The sequence below is a fragment of the Nelumbo nucifera genome, chromosome 1 (assembly GCF_055504915.1).
Source record: "Nelumbo nucifera cultivar China Antique chromosome 1, China Antique-T2T, whole genome shotgun sequence".
NCBI lineage: Eukaryota > Viridiplantae > Streptophyta > Magnoliopsida > Proteales > Nelumbonaceae > Nelumbo > Nelumbo nucifera.
In genome coordinates, this window is record NC_142649.1 from 146,214,102 (window position 1) to 146,224,119 (window position 10,018).

Sequence of the window (10,018 nt, forward strand, 5' to 3'; positions counted from 1 at the left end):
TGTTTTCCTTACCTTCTCCGAACAATGCATATGCATGTGGTTATGGACTACTGGGGTGTGACTGTGGCCTACGAAAGTCTATAAAATCATGGAACCGGACAGTGCTAATTCCAAACATGTATTCACTAGCAGCTAAGCAAAAAAAAATAATAATAAAACAAAAATAAAAAAAGAAAAATTCTATTATTGTCCATAGTTACCCCACCCTGGTAAATGTCGTAGGGGTAAGCCACTAAATGTCCTTTATGGGCCTGGTTTAGAGGTGTAACTATACCTGTTCATGGGCCGGGTTGGCAGTTGGCTTGGCGTGGCCCATTTTAAATCGGGCTTGAACATGAATTTAGGCCTGAAGGCTCAGGCTTGGGCCCAAAACATCAAATCGGACATTTTTTTCGGGCTGGATTCAAGTTTTCTCAAAAATCCCAACCCGAGCCTAAACCCGACTTGATAACATATTATATAACAGACAAAATATATTTATATAATAAATAGGGTAAAATACAAAAACCTCCCCTAAAGTTTCTAACAATAATCATAAAAACCTCCCCTATAGTTTCACTTTAGCAAAAACATTCCTTCTATTTTCAAAAAAATCAACAAAAACCTCCCTTCCATCAATGACCAAGATAGAAAACGTTAAACCGATGATAATTTTTTTAAATACCTATTTTACCCCTATATGAGTTATTATATACCTATTTTTATTAAAAAAAAAAAACCCTTTGCCCAATCTTAAGAAGAGCTTTTGCCGGCTGAAGAAGAAATCGACTGTCGATGACTGACACTCTCCATGTACTGAGGTGAAACTCTATTCCTTCGGTTTTTTGAAAATGACAAGGCACCGGCTTGAGTGCGAAAGCCAGCAAGTGCAGGAGCCAAACCGCCTTCGCCAGGCTCAAAAACTCTCCATAGAACTTGGTCCTCGGGTGGTTTCCAGCCATAGTTAGGCGTCTTTGCTCCAAGTTCTTCGAAGAGAAATTCCTCCATCTTGCGATGAATGATAGAGCATAACTTACCAAACATTGGGAATTCCGATCATATCTTATCAGAACCCAGTATTCAACTATTTGTTTCTCCTCTTCCTGCAATGAAGGTTACGGCAATACCATACAGCGGTTACTGATGAAGGGTGATTTGGCCCGACCTCATAAGCAGGTGACACGTGTACGTGGCTCAACATAAATGACAGCTCGACATGAGCAGATCGGCATGTGGACATGACACGACATGGAAGACAACTCAACAAGTATAAGCTCGCCTCTAAACGAGCTCAAGTACAATAATGTCCCGAGTTGAAGGTACTTCGGGTCAAGTCCATCCCAGTTCGCGTACTAAAACAACCAAGTTCACAACAGCAGACCAGGCAAATAAGCCACCTCGAAGACAACTCACCTCGGGTAGAACCACCTCGGCATGCCACCAGCAGCTCGACATAAGTAGCTTGCCGCAAGGTAGCTCGCTATAGGGTCCGTTATCAAGTAGCTCTGAATCCCGCGAGAAGCTCCCTATCTGACAACCGTACCTGTCAACCCTGAAAGTTGCACCCACGCCCCTTGTCTGGCGACGCAGTGTCTGCCAATTTTGAGGACTACACTCATTGTCTCTCACTTGGCGGCGTCGTACCTGCCAACCTCGGAGGTTGTCTCCTGCCTGGCGGGACCGTACCCTACAACGGTCACATTAGCCCACCTACTCCCCAGTCCTGATGACGATAGCCAATCACTCCGAACCATTGTCTGACAGCAGATCACCGCGGCAGAGATTTGGGAGCAGCCCCTCCGAACCTGCTAGGATGTTAGTATATAAAGACTTCAACCCCCTAGGGGCCAAGGTATTGCATATTCACTACTCTCTAGCTTTCTCATCTTCTTGCAAACTTATTCTTCTTCAGCTCGTAGTCGAATACTAACTTAAGCATCGGAGTGTTCCAACCGGGTGAGCAACCCTGGGTTCCTTCATTTCTCTTAACGTAGGTATCTCTTGCCTGACGCCAGTTAGAAGCTAAGTCACTTCCAGCTAGGAGTGGTCGGATTGTGCATCATCAATTGGCGTCGTCTGTGGGAACCGTTTCAAAAAGCTTTCTCTACCAAACTTTCACCAGCATTAATGGTGTCTCCTGGCAACGTTGGGCAGAACAACGGAACGAACACTTTTGGGGGCACCTTCAGGCCCCTGCCGTGCGTATCAGCCAGTTTACTGTACCTCTCCGCACCTCCGGAGTCCCCACGCTGGACCTACCCTAGGTCGCCAAGGCGGTGAACACCCTGTTCCCTCCTGCGGTGAACACCACCTTCACTGAACCCTCTATGGTTCCTCCCGCCATGGGGCAAAACCAACTGGGTGGTCTAGTGCAGTGCGTGCGGGCCATTCAGGCCCCGATGTAGCAAGTCCAGCAGCTTCAACAGCAAGTCCTGTGTCATTTTTATCAGCAGCAGTTCCCAATGCTGCAACAAAGCCGACAACCAGCCCAGCCACGGTGCCCAATAACGCCGTAGAACCAGCAGCCTCTCAATTGCCGCCGAAGCAACCGTCCTCACCGAGGAGAAACCTCTCAAGCCTCATCCCGTAGTAGGAGGGAGCCAGTAGCTCCCACCACCTCGCGGCTACAAGGCGGATCAGAAAGCGCTCGTCCCACCAAGGTCGGTCAGTCCCAGCACATGCAACCGGAAACCTCATTGACGGGCAACCGATTCGAAGTCTTGGCCGCGAGCTTTGAACAAGACCCTTCAGTCTGCAGAAACCAGTACCAGCTTGATTCTCACCAGGCCAAGACCCTGCCTGATAGCACTGAAGCAAGCAGCACCAACGCAGATTCTGCTAGGAAGCAACGAAGGCGGCATCCCAAGGCTCGCCGTGCGATAATTCCTGAACAGCTCGCGGGGCCTAGTCAACCCGAGCAACCAAAAGGTAAGACGGGAGCGAGCCTGGGAGTCGCAAGGACCACCCCTCTTCTCTTAGTGTCATCTCCCCTCTCTCCTGATCTCCTGGCAGCTCCCATGCCAAAAGACTTCAAGGTACCTCCTCTAGACAAGTACGATGGGTCGTTTGACCCGAGTAACCATGTAGACTCCTTCTCCACGAGATTCAGAGGAGTAGCGCACATGTGGTATAGAAACCTCCCATCCAGAGCAATCCAGAGATGGGCGCAGTTCGTACGAGCATTCACCTCGCACTTTGTTACTAGCAAAAAATGTCTGAGGTCGCAGAAAAGCCTTTCGGCATAGTCCAAAAAGAGGGAGAGTCCATCTGGAACTACATCAAGCGCTTCAATGACACCTGCCTCTTGATCCCGAACTTTGACCCCACGATGAGACTCGCCACAGCAAAGAGAGGAGTCATACATGTTTTGTCATTTGAGCGTGTGACTCATACGACCCAAAAATGGAACCATTCTGGCCACCGGTTTTTCGGTCGACAATTCGATCGTCCAGTTCGAATGAATGACCCATTCTGACAACAAAAATAAAAAAAAATAAAAAAATAGCCAAAGACCATTGAACGGGTCATTGGGTTGACGGTTTGACCACTCAAGTCAATGGGTTGTTGACCAATTCAATGGTTTTTGGCCAGAGACCAAGATTGGGGTAAAACGGAACTATTTGCTTGGACAGTTTCCAATTAAAAAAAAAAAACGGACGACCCATTCTGACAACAAAAATTACATGCAAAAAATTGAGTTTGTGAGAGGTCCATTAAGCATTACCATACGTGTTATGTCATTCGAGCGTGTGACTTATACAACCTGAAAACGAAACTGTTATGGCCACCAATTTTTGGGTTAATGGTTCGACTGTTCAGTTTGAACGGATGGTCCGTTTTGATAATAAAAATTAAAAAAATAAGAAAAATGATCAAAAGCCATTGAATGGGTCAATGGTTCAACCGCCCGGGTCAATGGGTCATTAACTGATTCAACGATTTTTGGCTACGGACCAAGATTAGGATAAAACGGAACCGATTGCCTAGATGGCCGATTAAAAAAATAAAAAATTGCCAAAAACCATTGAATAGGTCAACAGATCAATAATTCGACTACTTAAATCAATGGGTCATTGACCATTTCAACGATTTTTGGCCGAAGACCGGATCAACAAATCAACAGGTCGACAGATCCATTCTAACCCCTGCGAAGCTGGGCCCCTCCACTAGTTTTATAATTAAGTAAAATAGGTAGAAATCTAATGATTAAACCTATAAGATCGCTTGAAACCCTCTATTCCATACCAGTTAGGCACTTATCAATGACCATAAAAATAAATATGTATCATATAGCATGCATTGATACATTATGATATTTTGGAGGGAACTATAAATAAACATGAGAGATGGGCTGCCCTTCATCGTGTAAGGACTTAGGGTCAACTAGTTGCACTTAGTTCTGACCATAATTATTAGATCTAGATCCATTATTTCATTTCCATATTTGATCCATTTAGGAAGATGGATCATCATCTTAGGCTGTGATAGTATAGGTTTCCTTATCTTAATTTCTTTACCTTTTCTTTCAAGCCAATCACAGCCTTAAGGTACGCAAGCAACTTAAGTCGGAAAAATTGGTTGGAGTGGGGTGACGATGATCTGCTCCCACCATGGCTCTCATGTATGATCCGCTCACTCCATTATTATATATATGCACTTAATTTCTTCTATATATCCAAGCAAATAAACCAGTCCTTTCTTCATTTTTTTGTCTCTTAGCGTGTAGTACAATTCCAACATCATCAACAGAAATCGTTCATTTGTATTTATTTATCATATCTTGATCTTGCACTATATATATGCCAAGTTCGTGAATGTTAAAATAATAATGATTAATGTGAAGCACAACTTATAAACTTAAACGCGTTCCTTTTACATCACCATTCATTCATTTCACGAAGTCTAAAGTCTACATAAACAAAGGAGAGTCGAAATTCATCTAAACCCTATTTTTCTCCTTTTAGATTTTATATATGACCGATTTTAATTTACATAACTTCTGAGTAATTAGTTCACTCTCCGAGTAAATTTATTTATTTATTTTTTCCTTTTCTTTTATTTGTGGAAATAAGATAGCAAGTAAGGAAATAATTCATGTACCTTAAAGAAACCTTATAGGTGTTTGGCATTGGTTCTGGGAGCACTGTATGGTACTGTTTTTTCATAAAAATGGTGTTGGGCATGTATGAGTTGTAAGAAAATGATGGTTATTTTTTTGTTGGAAGTGGTGCTGCTGCCACATAGGCAATTTTTTTGGGAAAACGACATTAGTTTTGTTTGGTACCGGTGTTATAGAACCGTTTTCAGCATTGATCATATTATCCAACGTCCAAAATGATGCATTTAACATTACTTCAGATCATATTTTCCCAATTTCCAAGATACATTCTGAAGTAACATTTTTAATTTTTTTACGAATAAACGGTACCAAATAAAAAGCCGTTTTCTAAAAAACCGCTTTTTCTGATGTGACGCCATCAATGCCAAACACCCACCCACCTTATTTTTGTAAGTACTTTTAGTTAAGGGTGAGCAAATTAATAGATAAATTCTGTGAGAGCAAATCCGGTCTCCTCACGTACACCTTGCCTTCCTGTGTCTGTGTCCCCGGCCCACTTTTGATTCCCATCGTCAACATGTAACAACAAGGAATAGCGTGTAAGAGTTCAGGGTTTTACCGGTAATTGCCATTGACCGTCAATAGTGAATCGCGTGAACCCCCGGGTACCTACCACAGATGAGTGAGGACAGAGCAAAATAGTCATATGTCATCGTCGTCAACTCTTCATCATACTCGTTCAAAGTTTTCAAACCACTTTTAAAATAAAAACAAGACTCACTTCCATTAGTATTAATTTCTCTTTCTTATTTCCTTTGCTTTTTTTTCCTCCAAAGAACTACAAAGTCAGTTGGCACGTTGGATATAATATTTTTGTATGTCCCCTTCTTCCCTTTCTATAAAATCTGCAGAGGTGAGAGTGAGAGTGGTGAATGTGAGACCTCCGGTGCCTACTCATTCCTCATCACTATCTTCCAGCTCCCAAAGTTTCTGCAACCCGAATACAAAAGTAATAATAACAACACCAAATGTCCACCCTCCAAGCTTCAACATTCCTGTCTTCATCTCCTTGTAAAAGAGTAATACAAGCTACTCTCCATGGCCATGTTCCAAAACCTCGATCTGCAGCTATCCCCAAACTCCCAGCTCGGGACTTGGTGGAGGAATTAATGAACATGAGAGCTGCTGGATATACAAGCACGACGACAACCACACAGCTGCAGCCCAAACTAGTAAGGCAGGCCAGAACTGTTGCTACCACTACCAAAAGAGGCGACGTGGATGCTGATGACCACCCCAACTTCACGGTGATTGCCGAGCTCTATGAGATCATGGAGGCCACGGCAGACAGGGCGGAGATGCACGCCAACATCGAAAAGCAACGGAACAACTGGAACAACCTCTTCCTCACATCCATTAATTCAATTACCATCGCCGCTGCAACCATGGCAGCACTTGCAGCAACATGTGGAGAAGTGGGAACACCACTTGTTGCGCTCAAGCTCTCATCCACTCTTTTGTATTCGGCAGCCACTGGGATGCTGCTGGTGATTAACAAGATCCAGCCATCTCAACTAGCGGAGGAACAACGTAACGCTGCTAGACTGTTCAAGCAGCTTAATGGGCAGATCCGAACAATCCTTGCCCTTGGCAATCCTACTGCTATGGATGTCAAGGACGCCATGGAGAAGGTATTGGCGCTTGACAAGGCCTACCCCCTTCCCCTGCTTGGAACAATGCTCGACAAGTTCCCTGCAACTGTAGAGCCTTCTGTGTGGTGGCCGCAACAGCAGAAACGCCGCAGCCATCGGAGAGCCGAGAAGAACGGCTGGAGTGGGAAGCTGGAAGAGGAAATGAAGCAGATTGTAGAGGTGCTGAAGAGGAAAGATATCCAAGAGTATGTGAGGTTGAGCAAATTAGCTTTGAAAGTTAGCAGGATCTTAGCAATTACTGGTCCTTTACTCACTGGCCTGGCTGCCGTTGGGTCTGCTTTGGTGGGAGTGGGATCGCCGTTGCATGGATCTTGGGCTGTGTTTTTGGGTGTGGTTGCTGGAGTTATGGCAAGCGTGGTGAACACCTTGGAGCATGGTGGGCAAGTAGGAATGGTGTTTGAGATGTACCGGAGCTCTGCTGGCTTCTTTAGACTCGTGGAAGGGTACATAAAGTCCACTCTTAAGGAAGGGAAAGCGGGGAGAAGAGAGAATGCAGAGTTATTTGAAATGAGGGTGGCTTTACAACTTGGTAGGAGCATTTCAGAGCTTAGAGATCTCGCTGCGTCGTCGTCGGCATCTTCATCAAGAGAGTTTGCAAGCAAGCTCTTCTAATTTTTTAATTTTCACCGGATCGATTTTGATACCTACGTACGTGGCTACACAAAGCTTCCTCTGGTGTTTTAATCCTCAATTTTGTACAGACACCGCCTACCAAAAATAAATAAATAGGCCTTCTCATCATTACATTATTTCCAGAAAATTCGATTGTCTTTCTTCTTTCTCAACCTAGGTTCATCTACTTCGACAACTAACAGGTGGATAAAACCATGAATCATGGTCTTCCATGTCCTTGTATGCTATGGCCCCTCCTTGGAATCATGGTCTGCGATGTGGCTCCACACTTCAAAATCATGTTTGTTATGTAAAATATTGTGCATGGTTCCATGGTCAAAGCTTCGAAAGGGAACCCTTCCAAGACCAGAACAACCTTAGAATTGGTGGGTAGAATTGATCTTTACAGGGTAGGTAGGGGATTTTACGGGTCAGTTCGGTCCGGTTGCAGGGTATTTGGCCAATCAAATTGGCCTACTCGGGTTGGGGAGTTGGTCACCCAAAACCGACCGATCAATAGTGAAAACCATCTGATGTAGCACGATCTGGTCACTCCTAGCTGGCAGGGACCTCGCTCCTATCTGGCGACGGATGGCACCTGAGAAGGAGAAGAAGATGAAGGATTCCCGGGGAGCTCGCCCGGCGGGAACACTCCGATGCTTAAGTTAGAACTCGGTGAAGAGCCTAGAGAGTTGTAAAGGAAAATGAGCTAAGAGTGGAGATGCGCACTTACTCAAAAAAAAAAAATATTCCCCTGCCCCTTGGAAATCGGAGCCTTTATATACTGATGTTCTATCAAATCGGGTGTCACCGCCTCTGATTCTCTACTACAGCCGTTATTCGCCAGGATGATTCGACTGGTGCAGGTAACCGTCGTAGAGTATGGTCCTGCCAGTTGAGAGACGTTATGCAGAGCTAGCGTGCACGACGCTGCCTGACGTGAGACGTGGGCGCAGTCCTCTGGACTGAAAGGTGCTACGCCGTCAGACAAGAGACGTGGGAGCAGTCTGACAGGCACAGTCTTGTCGGATAAGAAGTTTTCCGAAGACTCCGGGTTACTCAATAGCGAGCTTCTTTGTAGTGAGCTCCAATAGCGAGCTGCCTTACAGCAAGCCGTTCTGTAGCGAGCTGTCTTGTGACGAGCTATTTAGGCTGGGTTTCAGCGGGCTCATTACGCCGAGTTGTAGCCAAGCTGTCATGCTGAGTTGTCGCATACGTCGAGTCATGTCCACGCGTCACCTGGTTAGGAGGTCGGGTCAAATCACCCCCATCAATTGCCCCCCACTCCTTGGGCTAAGGGTCTTGCTCTAGCACGGGGAGTTCACGAAATGACGGGTGGATTTGACCCACAATTCAAATTACTCTGACCGACCGCACGTGGTTTTCAGGTTTTTCGGGCGCCAAAAAACGCACCAAACTGCCTTCAGTTTTGGAAGATGTGCGACCGTCTTTATTGTGAGCCTTTGGATTCGCTTCAATCGGAGCCGTTGGCTTTCGGGCACAGTGGCTATAAATAGGAGGGCCCCAAGCCTCATTTTTTTTACGCTAACTTGCGTTGCTTTTGGTTTTGAGGTTGCGCCTTCGCCTTGTTTGCTCGAGCTCTCCTCGTTCGCGTCACTTTCTCAGTTCATTTTTTTCTAGTTAGTCCCCTATCTTGTCCAATAATGTATGGGTACCCGTGGGACGGTAACCAGGGCGAGGTCCCCTCGAGCTCAGGGGGAGCTTGGGGTTTCCCCGAAGGGCGGTCTTTGTTGGCTCGGGAAGCCTCCGGTAACTTGGCTTCCACTTCCCAGGGTCGGGAGCCGGATAGCTTTGGCCCTTCCTCCATATCTATGGAGAGACTTCAGGCCCTAGTCTTTCATTACAATCTCCCCCAAGGTCTTATTTATAGCCTCCCATCTGGCAACTATCCCTAGGAACACGATCACGACGAGATTGTGATTTTTGAAGAGCAGCTCGTGGCTGGTCTCTAACTCCCTCTACACCCACTGATAGTGGAGGTTCTTTCCCACTTCAATGTCACCATAGACCAACTGCACCAGAACTCTGTTCGGAACTTGGTGGGGACTATTTACCTGTTCTTTGAGTACTGTCTTTCTCTTTCCCTCGACACCTTTGCTTCTATACTGTCGATCAAGAATGCCTCCCCCGGAGCCCCTCCAGAAAGGTGCTCTTATTACTTTTCCCCCCGTCTGGGCTTTAAGGTCCTCCACGAGCTGCCTAACAGGATCCCAGCCTGGAAGTGGGGTTATTTTGTAGTTCGCAACCCCGAGGGGTGGCCCTTTCCGACCCACTGGAGGGCCACCATTCAGGATCTGGGCGTTGACTTGGACCCAAAGGTGCTCTTATCGCATCTTCTGACGAGCTCGATCGCATCTGCCTTCATCGTTGGCCAATAGTATCCCTATTGTAGCGCTTTCTGGGCGAGAGCCCTGCCCCCCAAGTGTCCATCGCACAGGACCTCATGAGTGTCGCGGAGCACGAGTTCGGCCTCGGAAGGTCGCAAGCAGCGCAGATAGGGGAGCGTGTAAACCTTTGGTATAGCCGTTCATCTATCATGACGTATTTGGCCGCCTAGCGCTCTACCCTTCTAGCGGCATTATGATCCGCAGGGAGGGTCCCGTGCAGTAGGAAGCTCGCGAGCGGGTCGATCCAG

At 46.2% G+C, this 10,018-nt stretch overlaps 1 pseudogene; it reads left to right on the forward strand.

Moving 5' to 3' along the window:
- Window positions 1-5,866: 5,866 nt before the first annotated feature.
- Window positions 5,867-7,679, forward strand: LOC104588325 (putative F-box protein At4g22030 pseudogene; annotated as a pseudogene).
- The last annotated feature ends 2,339 nt before the right edge of the window (window positions 7,680-10,018 follow it).